General features: G+C 44.2%; 1 protein-coding gene across 9 annotated transcripts in view; it reads left to right on the top strand.

Annotated features, from left to right (window-relative positions):
* Window positions 1–2,518: 2,518 nt before the first annotated feature.
* Window positions 2,519–13,620, top strand: part of ENOX1 (ecto-NOX disulfide-thiol exchanger 1) — a 453,062-nt gene continuing 441,960 nt past the window's right edge. For 7 of the 9 annotated variants that reach the window (XR_010308903.1, XM_064174875.1, XM_064174900.1 and 4 more), the window contains exon 1: window positions 2,519–2,624. The gene's annotated coding sequence lies outside the window, so the exon portion shown is untranslated. Of the gene's footprint in view, window positions 2,625–2,811; window positions 3,396–3,499; window positions 3,657–13,620 lie in introns of those variants that run through there. The other 2 variants (XM_064174839.1, XM_064174848.1) reach the window with 2 other exon arrangements.

Below are 13,620 nucleotides of genomic sequence, written 5' to 3'. Positions count from 1 at the left end.
CCTGAAAAGTGTCTTTTTTGCCTGCTAACAAATAACCTGAATTTTTTTTCCTCCCCAAAGCCAATCAGAGGCAGGAGATTACAGTTGATGGAGGACTGAGATTTGCATATTAACAGCACAATTATTGAAGAATCGCTGTCTTGTATTTAGACCAAACTGCGCCTTCCGATTCACCAATAGCAGCTGCCAGCCAATGCAAATGAGAGATTCAAAGGTCAGATGGCTTGGTTATTTATTTTTTTTTCTTTTAAAGAGAGAACCACACAGTGTCAATATAAATTAGATAACAAAACCTGTGTGCAGGAAGCCAAGTAAGTGGAGCAAACCTGCTTGGCTCTAGCCCTGTAGCATGCAGCACAGCCACTGTGCCCTCTCGTTGGCTCCGATGAGTCTGTCCCTGCATAATGTATCATATTGTGTATATTAATGTTTCAGCTTTACAGTTCTATTTCCATTAGGGGAAGATTGCCTGTGAGCCTCTTAGTGGATAAATTGGAATTTACAGCTTTCAAAAATTCTCTTAAAGCTCGCAGGGTCCACAGAAGAAGGAATTACACAGGGCTATTTTTGAAGCTTTAAAAGGTCCAGAGGGTCTAATTGTGCTCTCAGATATGTCTAGCAGTCTTAGGATATAATGCACGCTTATGTGAAAGTTAAAATGAGACTTGTTTAAAAATCAAAACAAAAAAACCCAAAGAACCAAACCAAATAAACCAAACCCAAACCTATGGTTATTAAAAAATTAGACTGTAAAGTCTTCAGGGTCAGGCCAGCAATTTCTCAAGAGCTATTCAGAACATAACAAAGAGAGGTGATGGATGGAACCAGGCACTGTACTGATGTGCAGATAGCAAGTAACTGCTGAAAGTGTTAGTGAAAATGATGCAAAGAACATAGCACCTTGAAGGGGCCTGATCTGCACATGCATGTTTGTGTGCACACATTTGTCCAGGCAGTTTTGTGGGAAGGAAGGAGGAGACAACCCCAAACTGCCACACTGAAATAATCTAATCAGGTGTTTTTACACTTTCATCAGCTGTTAAACAAGACCAATGCTGGCAAAGATATTTTCTTTTACCTCTGTTTTATATCAGCCAAAGCTTATTCAACAGTCAAGAGGAGTGTGTTTAAACTGTTGTGGTATTGTATGTACGTGTTTCTAAGTACAGTTGCATTCAGTGTCAGAAGAAAGAGATGAAGCAGCACACTGAACACAGATAAAGGCAATGAGCTTAAATATATTCAGACATTTAAAATCTATTCCTTGATTTCACAAGTTAATCTGCACTGCAAGTGAAATACGAATTGTGCATGAACTTACCTTTTAAAAACCATGCAGAAAACTTTCAGGGATCTGCTCAGAAATTAACAGACTTATGCCTTTTGCTTTAAGACAGAAAAGACGTGTTTTAAATGCAAATAACACAGAGAGGATGTCCAAATTGTATTTACATCTTACTTTCATCAGGGCTACATTTAACACAAATGCCTCTGGCAACTTTTCCTTTATTCAGGTATCTGTACAGCCACTGAAATGCAAAGCAAGGACCAGTTAGGAAGTAATTCGTGTCTGTACAGCTGGACCAAGAGTGACTTCTGCTTCTCTGCCCAGGTATTTAATTCATACCTAAACCCATGCACTAATTTCTGTGTTTCGACCTCCCCGTGTGTCCTTGTGTTTCTTGGTATAATTTGTGTCAGTATTATTTGTTGTCACTTCTCAAACTGAAGCTGTGACACTAACTCTGCCAGCCAAGGGAAAAAAGCTACACTCAGAGGCAACACAAGCCAGTATTGTTTAAATCAGATGAGCTCAGTGGCGTGGAAATTGCTTCTGTTGCATAAGTGTGCTTGCTGGTAAACCCAAACCAATGGGCTGGTGAGCACATATAATTAGCCCGATACCTGTGGCTGTAGTTCAGTACTGCTCTGGTGGAAGGAAGTGCTGTGGAAAGAGAGGAGGGTGATTATTCTGTCAGATTTTCCTCCTACCACTAGAAATCATAGCTGCTGTGTGCAATATTTAGTATCTGATGTTAGTTCCCACCTTTCAGACACAGCCACTTCTCACTTACCAACTAATCGTCACCTAAAAGTGTGCTGAAACATATTATAAATGAGCATATAAAGGCTTTCTCCAGCACTAAATCACAACCATCTCTACTGAGGCAAGGGACTGCTTACCACAGCCCTGCACAGTAATTCAGACCAGGAGAAGAAGAATAGGCTTTCCCCATCATGATACGAGTCCAGATGTGTAAGCACCTTCTGTGGGGAGACAAGGTGGAGCCATGAAAGCTTTTGTGAGCTCTCTGCCCAGACCAGCTGTTGGGTGGCATCCCCACAAGCAGCACTTGGCTTTGGGGATGCACTTGTGACTGCCAGGCCCCATAAACCCAGTGCCTTGTCCTGAGAAGAGTTGTCCTTGGCTGCCTGCCCAATGGCTTTGCAGACAAAAGTTGAGCTCAGGTGCTCTTGCCACACGTGAGGCTTGTGTAGGAGGTGAATAAGCAAAACTCCTCACACCTGGTAATAAGAGTTTCCCCTGACAGGTACTGGTTTTAAGCCACAGTTAAGTGAGAGGTGGAAGCCTCTGCAGATAAGACGCTGAACTACTTCTCGAGGTAAGACTTCGAGAGGAAGCATCAGTCCCATCGGGTGGGGTGTAGCTCTCGGTGCTGCGCAGGGTGCTGCGAGCAGCGGCCGGGTGTATCTAAGAAGAGGCGTCGGGGAAAATTTGAGGAAGGATGCTCTCTCTGTTGGGGGAACCTGGAACACTCATGGCGTGTAAGGAGCCCCCGTCACCCGCCTCGGTCCTCGCCGCTCCACAGGGACCGTTCCCCGCTTCCCACCGCCTCTTCCTCGCAGCTCGGGCGGAGAGGGGCGCGTTCCCCCGCGGCAGCCCCTGACTTCACCCCACTTCTTACAGCCCCAGCGCTCGCCCCAGGGGCCGCAGCGGGACCTCCTCTGCGGGGCCGCTGCCCCTGGGACGCCGTGACGCCCGGCGACAGCTCCCACAGCTTGGTTATGCGCTGCCCGCCCTCCTCACCGCCCCTCTCCCCCTTCCTCCTCCTCCGAGCCCTCTGGGAGCCTTGCCTTCCCTGCACACCTGCCTTGCCATTTGTCGGCGGCTTTGCTAGGAGGGGAGAATTTTTCCTCGGTCCCTTGAAGCATCCCTCCCCAGCACACACACGGTCTCACACACACACAGAGGCACGGCGTTGCCTGTGCATCGGCGGCCGCCGCCTCTCCTGCATCCTGCGCCGCCAGAGCCGCTTTCGCCGCCGCCGCGGGGCGTCCTCCGCCTGCTGCAGCGCCGCCCGACCCGGCAACCGCCGAAGGGGGGCGGCGGCGGCGGCAGCTCCCGCTGCTCCGCGGCCCCGCACCGGCAGCCGGTAGGTACGGCGGTCCCGCGGCGGCAGCCCGCCCCGGGCGGCTCTGGTGGGGGAGGCTGGGAAGGTGCTGCGGTGGAACGGGGCAGGGAGGGGAGGAGAAACGGAGGAAGGGCGGCGGGAGCAGGGCGAGACGCGTTGCCCCGGCCCCGCCGCAGCTCCGCCGCCGGCGCCCGGCTTCGGCTCCGTTTTCCCGGCGCCTCGGGGCCGTGTGGCACCTTCTCCTCTGCCCGCCTCCCCCGCCCCGGGCAGGAGCTCTTCGCGGTGAGTCAGAAAGTTTGCTCTCCTGGGGACCCGGTTTCTGTTGTTGTTTGGGGTCTGCCTGTTTGGGGTGGGTTTTTATTTTCCCGTTCCCGCTAGCGGACAGTTTATTTATTTATTTGTGGCTGTAGATACCCCCCTTCTTCTGTGTTTTTAATTGCAGTTGCTGCAGCAGCGGCGGGGAGGACGGGGCTCCTGCGCCCGCCGCTGTCCCCGCCGGGGGCAGAGCCCCGCCGCGCCGTGCACCCTCACTTGGGGCACAGGCGTGGGTGGGCGGCAGCGCACCTTGGGCAGGCAGGGTAGGACCGCGGCATTCTTCCCTCTTGCGAAGCCCTTTCTGCCCCCGAGTTAGGTGACTGCGGCTACGGGGTCCCCGGCAGCCTTCCTGCAGTTTGCAGAACAGTTTTTGGTGGCAGCTCACAGGAGGTGACTGTCCCATCCCTCTCCGCCTTTTGCGCCTTTCCTTGAGTGAGTGCTTTATAACAGGTTTCTGCGAAGCTATAGGTAACAGGATCTCGGCGTGCGAACGGTGAGGGACAAGGGGAACCGCTGGGCACGGTTTTGTAACTAGCAGTGTTGTTGTAGAGGGTTACCAGCTGGGGAATAGCCGTATCCTACCCTGGTGAGAAGTGGGATTGGTTGTGGGTCGTGTCCATCCCTCGTTGCTTTGATCTAATCGCTAGAAGTAGCTTGCTGTTGTCTGGGATGGTAAAAGCTCTCTTGCATTTTACTCTTTCTTTCTTCAGTTCTGAATGTGGTTTTGATGAGGATTCTTAGTTTTTGAAAGGAAGATTAGAGGCTAGATAAATTAATTTCTTGGCAGAAGAGACAAGAAGCTGTCAGGTCCTTCCAGTGAATTGTGTATTTTCTATGCTGTGTTGCTACTTTGGAAGTTGTGCTATAACGTGTCAAAAGCTCCACTGTCTTTTGCTATGTACTTTATTGTTTTCCCCTCAAATACAAATGGCAATGATAAAATGCATGGACATTGATAAATCAGTTGAAAGGACCTTCCAATAGAGCATGCTGTGCATGGTATGAAATTGCAGATGTACATAAAAGAGTCATAACTACTCTGCAGATTTTATTTCAAACCTTTTGCTCTGTGGCTTTGTGCTGAACTCTCTTTGTCCGTTTCTTGGCTTTTAAGTATGGTTGTTTTTCACCGTTGAGGTGTTGTGTTGTAGGGATGCCTTCATAGACACCCACATTTGTCTGGTTTTAGTAATCTTTTGATCTCACACTTTACGAAGAGTTGCCACTGTAAGAATATGTGACATTTGCTATTGTGCCTTTCAGTTTCAGACCTCTTTCCTTGATGCATGCATCTATCTATTTGTTATATTACAAATGAAGGTGTGAAGGGGAGGAGGAGAGCAGGGAATTGTCTCTTCTGTCTGTCCAAATGTAGAGGGAAAAAAGAAATTACATAAGTAAACTAAGACACTGAAACAACACTCTGCTGTATTCCAAGAACAAAAACGACTCCAGCGTGTGTGCTCGCCTGCACCAGGCATTCTGCAGCATGTGGTATTTGCAGAACTTGCAGTGTACAGTAGCTCTGAAGTAGTAAGAGAACGTTTTGTATCCTCAGGAGCAAGAGAGTCTTTGACTATAGATACAGTCGAGGAATGCTGATACACGTGTGAGTGTATATGAATATCACCAGGCTGCCTAAGTTGTTTTTTTTCTGTAGGAGTTTGTCTTCCTTGACATGGAATGTGTATGTCCTTTCCCCTGAGTTCTGAAGCATTGTTTACTTTTCTGTATGCATGTGTTTTAATGTTAGTCTCAATCTCTCTGTAAAACACCAAATAATCTGGTAATAGATTTAGAAGACACTATTGCCAGGCAATAGATCATGAAATCAGACAATAGTATTTTGTTTCCTAGCAACCTCCTGCTGCGAACAGAAAACAAAACGGTGGTGGATGCTTCCACATCATGATAGCTGCATGTCCAAACACCCGAGTAGTAGGTACAGAACTACTAATTCTGTAGTGAGATTTGCCCCTGTTTGTTATAATTGTCCTTTAGTGAGAAAGGGATTTTCTGGCACAAATGCAGTTAAGTGGTTAAATTTTCTCTCTGCTCTCCTTGCTTAATAACAGTGTCTGTTAGAATGAGTGAACATAAAATTCAGTAATAATTGTGCAATTTTTGCTAATATAAGTGATATGAAATACCCTGTTCTTTATTGCTGAGCTTGTTCTAAATCTGTGCCATTACAGACCCTTGGAAATCAGATCTATCATCTCCTGTGTTCAGTATGCAGTATCTTTTTGGACATTGTCTCGTTAGTTATCCTTCGGCTTTGTGTTTTAAAACTACAATTGTTGGAATGTATTGAAAGAAAAATCCTTTGATGCTCACAGGAATGGGAAGTAAAATTCCTAGTGCTGCTTTTCTCTATTTACGTTCTTGGCATCCAGTTCACCTCTTCAGAAGAGCCAAAGCTATCACAGTGCAGTGGAATCAGGTCCTAAGCCATGATCTTTCTAAAAGTGCTTTTGATAATGCAGTAATTCCCTCAGTTAGAGTGTCTGAGCGTTGAAATGGCATCTCGACCCTGGACCAATCTCGGATGCACTTTGTGCACTGCCATCTATCTGAAAAAATCCATTAGTGCAAGCTGTGGATCTAACCCGGTATCGGTGCTTACTGCCTGTCGGGTTTCAGCCTTACAGCAGGTGTGAGTGCTTAGAAGGCTGCTGGAGATGCTGAACTGCAGTAGGGAAGGGAGATGAGTAGGCACAGAAGAGTAGTTGTACAGAGGAGTTTCTGTGCTTTTGTCTCTTTGCCACTTTTCCTTCCCTTATGGGAGGAAGTGGCAAAAAAAGTTGTTGGCAGAGTTTTCCATGCAAGTCTTAGCTATCCAGTGGTACTTGCAGCGCTCACACTGTAAATAAAACTAGTGGCACTTTTCCTATTGGTTGCACCAGTGAATCTATGAAAGTGAAGGTATTATTTCTATCTGGGAAACTATAAAATGGTAAGAAAAATTTGCTGTGGGCAAGACAGCAAACTTAATCATGTATGCATTATTAAACAACGGTATTTGTGTTAGGCATGGGAAAGGCATTCTCTGAGTGACTTCGGGATTCACAGCATTATATAACAGATCCAGTACACAGGCATCTACAATATATTTATATAGCCTATAGGTATTTTTCTGGTTCATTTCAAGTAGTGAGACACAAAAATGTCATAGCAGATACTCCTTAAAAAAAAAAAGTGGAAGTGGAATGACCAGAGAATGTTGTAATTCTGATAAGTATCAATGAGCAGCTACTTCCTCATCCATATTTGAAATCCCACATTTTAGTGTCATAGCATGTGTGGATGGTGTAGTTTGGAATATGTTAATTGAATTTTGGAAAGCTTCATGGTTGGAGAGGAAGTAGTCATTTTCTAATTTTTCTTCTTCATTTCTTTCTCAGATGGAACTCCTCCCAAAGTGAAGTTTTGCATTTAGGTAGTCCACAGATTAAGCTTGGTGTGTCTGCCTAATTGCAGTCCCCGCTTAGCCTCTGCCTGTGTTTCTGAGGCAGCAGAATGATGGAAGGCAAAGAAAAGAAAAAAAAGCACAAATGAAAAAAACGAGGGGGAGATAATGGTCATGAAGTGTTCTGTATATAAACAATGTAAGACATTTGGAAGTGATTTCAAATACTCTCCATGAAATTATCATTATGCCAGCTGGTGATGAATGCAAAATCTTAGATCTACTGTCACATGAGTTCATGAGTGATAGAAATAGTCAACCTATAACCAAATGCAAAGGCTAGTCCTGTCTTCCCTCTTCTTCCTCTTAAAAAATATATCTTTTGTGGGACAGTGAGTGAAGCCCATTGCAGTTAAAGGTGTTTGGTGGTTGTGAGCTAAGAGCTGGACAGCTCTGTTCCTAATTGCAGTCCCTGCTTAGCCTCTGCCTGTGTTTCTGAGGCAGCACAGTGATGGAAGGCAAAGAAAAGAAAAAAGCACAAATGAAAAAAACAAGGGGGAGATAAAGGTCATGAAGTGTTCTGTATATAAACAATGAAAGACATTTGGAAGTGATTTCAAACACTCTCCATGAAATTATCATTATGCCAGCTGTATTTATTGCTGGTGATGAATGTAAAATCTTAGATGTACTGTCACATGAGTTCATGAGTGATAGAAATAGTCAACCCATAACCAAATGCAAAGGCTAGTCCTGTGTTCCCTCCTCTTCTTCCTAAAAAATAGATCTTTTGTGGGACAGTGAGTGAAGTCCATTGCAGTTAAAGGTGTTTGGTGGTTGTGAGTTAAGAGCTGGACAGCTCTGTTCCCTCTGTTTAAGTGTGCCATGGTGACCATGGCTGATGAACTGGCAGGGAACATGCTGCTTGTCTTACTTACATGTCCACATGCTTTTTCAGATTTTCACAGGGCTTTTTTTCACCCTGTGCTACTTTGAAGCAGGCTAGAATGTTTTGTTGAGAAGAATTAGATTACAGGCTGTGGAAAGCAAACAATGGTGATGTCTACTTCGCTCATAGGCTTGCTGAGATGTATAAAAACGTAAGTCAAAACATGGATAACACACTCAGCACCACTCTTGCTTGGGCTGCTGGCTGAGCTGCATCTCTCTAACCTCACCCTCCATTTTGGGCTAATCCACTTTGCATCCTAACCCCCTGGCCGAACCTCCATTCTTCCTTGGGACTGGGGTAAGGTTGAGAGGGGTAGGGGGAAGGTGAAAGGGGCAGTTGAGAGCCCCTCCTGAGGACTCAGGTTTCTGGGAGGGCTGTTGTGTTTCTGTATTACCTTTTCCCTTTTTCCCTTCTCTATTTCTGTCTATAACTGTATCTACTGTAAACATCTGCTTGTTTATTGTGCCACCTGTAAATATAAGCTTCATTCATATTTCCAGAGCCAGATGAGTCTATTGTGTGTGATTTCTAAAGTGGGGGGGGGCAGGGTGGGGAGCACCCAACCATCACACACCCTTCTTTTGAGAAAAGGATACTACATTAAGGAGAATATAGAGTTAACTTGCTGCATTGTTGAAATCTATAGGCTTAATGATAACTGTACTGTTGCCTATGTCACAGAATCACAGATTTATTTAGGTATTTGCTTCCTTTTCTTATTTTAAGGAAGGAACAAAAGCATGATGTCAGTTTTGGACTCTTTTGAAGCTTCATGTTGAAGTCCTGTAACATAAAAGCATCAAGCTGTCGGTTCTTGCCAAAGATGGGAAATAAACCATCCAAGTGATTACAGAAACTGAAGATTTGGTTCAGCAATGCACTGACTTGCATGCCTAACTTTTTTATTTTAGTGTATACTTAAGCTCATTTCTTCTTGCCCAGATCAGCTGGATTTATACATTAAAGTTCAGCATGTAATTAAATGCTTTGTTGAATAGGGGCCTTGAGCAAAACCTATAACCTTTGAAACTTGCATCTTTGCTTTGAACTAAACAGAACTTCAGGAGAATTTCTACACAGTAGTAGAGTGAAGGGAGCAAATTTGAGGAAAAGGCATGTTCACAGAGCAAGGAGGATCAAATTGAGAGCTTACTGATGGGGTAATAGCAATGCTGGAAGAGATATAGAATTAAGACCCATCAGGAAGTAATACATCAGTCTGCAGAGTGACTTGATTACAGAACAGTTTATGCTTGGGCTGACAAGAAAAAAGGTGCCATGTCCATGAACAAAGAGGTGGGATTCCAGTGTTTTATAAGACTCTTCTGTGAACACATCCAAAACCTCTAAAGATCATAGCAGCAGGAAGGTGCTGACAATTTGAGTGAAGCTCAAAGAAGAGCAACAGAATACTTGGAGGTCTGGAGGAACTAGTTTGAGGAGAAATATTTAACAAATAGATGTTGAGGCTGGCACTGAATATGAGAAGACAACTACATGTAGATATTTGAAGGGTATTGTAGTTAAAGGAATCTGATTTTTCTTCCTTTGTAATGCATTATGTGAGAGAATGGCTAGGATTTAAATGAAGACATTTAGGAAACCAAAGTTTAAGATGAATTCTGGGCAAGAACATAATGACAGAAAAATGTGTTTGACCCTGTATTAGTCCAGATGGACTAAGAGCTTCACAGACCTCTTAAGATCTTGAAAATAAGAGTAGGCATGTCACTAGCAAATGTGCTGGAGGAGGCAGTCTGACCTTTCAAGGAGATGGAGTAAGGAGGCCTAATAGCCCTTTTTCATGTCATTGCTTTGTTCTAGTTTCACTTGAAAGTTGCAAGAGAAACTAGGTCAGATATTGGGCCAATCATCCTTGACTTCTTTTTTTCTCCTTCTTTTTCTTTTCCAAGTTGGAACTTTGGCCAATCTTCTTCTTTTATTTTTTTTTCCTTGTTCTTTTTCTTTTCTAAACTGGAATGTTTGTATTTTGGCCAATCAGTTTCCAATACTGAGACTGTTGGGATTTGTGCCTTTGTAAAAGCATGACTTGTACCAGGGTGTTCATATGGGATCAGGTTAAGTCAATGCTGGAATGGTAGATGCACAAGGATCAGCTGTGGTGGATTTTTTTGGTGAATAGCTCTGGTTTATGTGTTTTCCCTTTTGACAGCAAGGAACATCCTGGGGTGGTGTAGAGGCAGTAGAGGTGACAGCATCTTGTTTGTTGATAGTTTCTCTAGCATTTTGTTAGATTGCCTAAGGAAGTTTACTGCCATCAGGTACCAATGCCTGGTGTCAGGTACTACTGCTTCCTTCCTGTCCTGATCTCCTAACAGCTGTCTGCTGTGATCTGGCTAGCTTGTGTGCAGTGCTGTCAGTGGTGTAGTTCTCCTTTCTGGAAGGGAAGAGGCATATGAGTGATCTTCCCCAGGATGCATTGCTTTAAATGTCTTATCCATGTAGACTGGGAGAAGGCTCAGCATGCAAGGTGCAGATTCAGGGGGTAATGTTAGTTTTCTTCAGGAACTCTTGCCTGGAATGACACCATTGTGCTGGCTTCTTGCAATTCATTTTACTCAAAATAAGTGTTCAGAAAGAAATACTCTGTGAAGACTCATCTAATTGGGAAATGCTTTCCAACAGCCATGCCATTTGCAGAGGAGGAGGTGGTGGATGCTTTGTGCATACCTGACAGCCAACTGTTTAAACAAGAACTATTTTGGTGAAGATAAATAACACCAAGGGATTTAGAGTAACCCTTCCTTGCCTGATAACAATTAAAGCAGTGATCCTGCAGGAGTGCTACACACAGGGGAAAGCTGATCTGAGGTAGCACTGGTTGGTGAGACTGGCCATTGATTAAGTACTGCCCATGCCAGGGAGGTTGGAGTAGATGATTTCTAAGGTCCCTTCCAACCTAAGCCATTCTATGATTCTACTTGATAGTGCAATAAAGGGGTATTTTGAAGGCATAGAAGCCAGATTTTAGGTCCTATATGTACAGAATAAGATGGTAAAGTTGGTCTATGTATTAAAAACCAGTACACTTCTAATACACTCCAGGTGACTGCTTAAAACTGAATCTGGCAGATCCAGTCCTTGCTGGTGTTGATCTCTGGGTGTTGCTTGTTGGTGATGGAGATTTGAGGAGAGGTTGGATGAAGCTGGAGAAAGGATTTTTTTTTTTTTGGGGGGGCATGACATGAGGATTAAGAATGAAGTTGTTGCCAGTGCACTGCTGTTGTTAGAGGGGCAGTATTTTTGATGGGTAGATGATTTGTTGATAGATGGATAAGGTACATAAAAAAGGACCCACACGTTTTAGCAGATGAAGCATAGTATTTGCTGGTAATGAAACTGTCTGAATTGGTTTGCTTAGGATTACTTGTGTGTGTTAATAACACTCTTATGTGCAAGTATGTCTAAGATCAGACTTGCTGAGTGGAATTCTTTAGACTGAAAGATACCATGTAAATCTGAGGTTATTATTCTGTTGCCATTGCAGGGAGAAGTTAGGTCAATGAGAACCTCAATTACAGTTGGTTTCTGTTAATAAATCTTTTGAGTTAAGTTAAATGAGGCTTCAAAGTACTTTTATGCAGGTACTTTTAACATTCTGTTAGCATTTAGGAAGTGGGGTTTGGTATAATAGATGTTACCAACACATGATGGGAAGAAGTACCTCTATGGCCCAAGTGGTTAACACGCAACTATTTTGGCACGACAGTTTGCCTTTAAGTAGATTTTATGTGGGTCTGTGCCCTACACATGGTGTAAAAATGCTTCAGGGCATAAAAGCTCTGCCTGAGGTAGAGTACAGTGAGGATTTAACAGCATTTTTTACAACTCTTTAGACTTATCCATACCTGTTAGAAGTATTTTGTCATAGAAGCAAAGAAGAAACGAAGCAGAAATAGCTGATAAAGGCATGGAGTGAATGTAGGGAGGTGGAATGCAATAAGTAGAATGTGAGCATGCTCTTGTGGTACTTGTGCCCTTCTAAGAAGCATTTTGGTGGCGACAAATAAGTTTGCTTCATCTGAAAGTAGCAGATTGCTTCCCAATATTTTGCTGGTCTGACATTCTGTGAAATTGTGTTATAGCCTAATTCAGTGGCTCCTCTGCATATAGATAAAGAAGTTGTTATTTTCTACTAAGTGATGCATTTCCCTCTCAGTCTGCAGTGGTAGAGCCCTGTATTTTGGTGGCAAAGGTCCATGGATTAATCTCTTATGATAACTTATGATGGATGTTGGCATTACTTCAGCACTGACTCAGAAGAAAGAGTTGCATTTACTGAACAAGTTCTCCACTTGGTGTACTGAGGCTTTTCCTCAGAGACGTGACTCTTGCTTAGCAGTGAAATCTGCTGAGATCACATCCCAGGGTAGTACGGTTGTAGATGCATGAAAAAAAAGGTGTTTATGGGCCTCTGCTGGCAGATAAATATAATGGGCACCGAATGTGAGCAAGCCCTCTGTGCGGCTTTACTAGCTGTAAATAGAGTAGAGGTTAGGGGTTGAGCTGCTGGAAAGCAGCTCCATGTAGAAGGTCCTGGAAATCCTGGTGGGCAACAAATTGACCATGAGCTAGCAATGTGCTGTTGTGGACAAGAAAGCCAATGGTATGCTGGAGTTGGACTAGAAAGTTGAGGAAGATACTCCTCCCTCTGTACTCTGCCCTAGTGAGGCCACATCTGGAATACTGTGTCCAGTTCTGAGCTCTCCAAGAGAGACTGAGAACTACTGGAGAGAGTCCAGCAGAGGGCTACAAAGACGATGAGGAGGCTGGAGCATCTATGTCACTTAGAAGGACCGGCTGAGAGACTCGGAGTTGTTTAGAGAAGAGAAGACTGAGAGAGTATCTCATCAATGCCTATAAATATTTAAAGGGCAAGTGCAAAGAGGATAGGGCCAGTCTGTTTTCACCGGTGCCCTGTAATAAAACAAGGGGCAGCAGGCACAAGGTAGAGTACAGATATTCCATCTATACATAAGGAAAAAAAAAATTAAGGGTGATGGAGATGCTGGAACAGGCTGCCTACAGAGAATGTGGAGTCTTCTTCTCTGGAGGCTTTCCAAATGTGCCCAGATGCGTTTCTGTGCAGCCTGATCTAGGTGAACTTGCTTTTAGCAGGGTGAGCAGACTAGATGATGCTCAGAGGTGCCTTGCAACCCCTGCTAGACTGTGATTCTATGCAATGGGTGGTCTGCTCATGCATCCTTATGCCTCCTGCACACATACATCTGACTTCCACTGTTTTCATGCAGAGTGTAAATGGAGGTGTTGGTGGCAGCCTACAACATGTGAAAACTGAAGACTTAAAAGTCCTGGAAAGTACATTTAATTTAGAGTCTTCTTTATGTTACCTTTCTGTTAGCTGGCCTAAAATGAGTGCCTTGTATGTTGATATCATTGTAGCTACTGAAGGCACCCTTGCCCACTTTGTTTGAGTTATTCATAGCTTAAATGTAATCTCCCATTTTGAAGGAACCAGATAGCCATTACCATTTAATGTCACTGACCGTCTGTAAGAGAGCATGTGTTGTTTTCAGCTCCTAGAAGGA

The sequence above is a fragment of the Pogoniulus pusillus genome, chromosome 3, assembly GCF_015220805.1.
Source record: "Pogoniulus pusillus isolate bPogPus1 chromosome 3, bPogPus1.pri, whole genome shotgun sequence".
In the NCBI taxonomy this organism is placed as follows: Eukaryota; Metazoa; Chordata; class Aves; order Piciformes; family Lybiidae; genus Pogoniulus; species Pogoniulus pusillus.
This window is presented reverse-complemented; position numbering and strand designations above follow the sequence as displayed.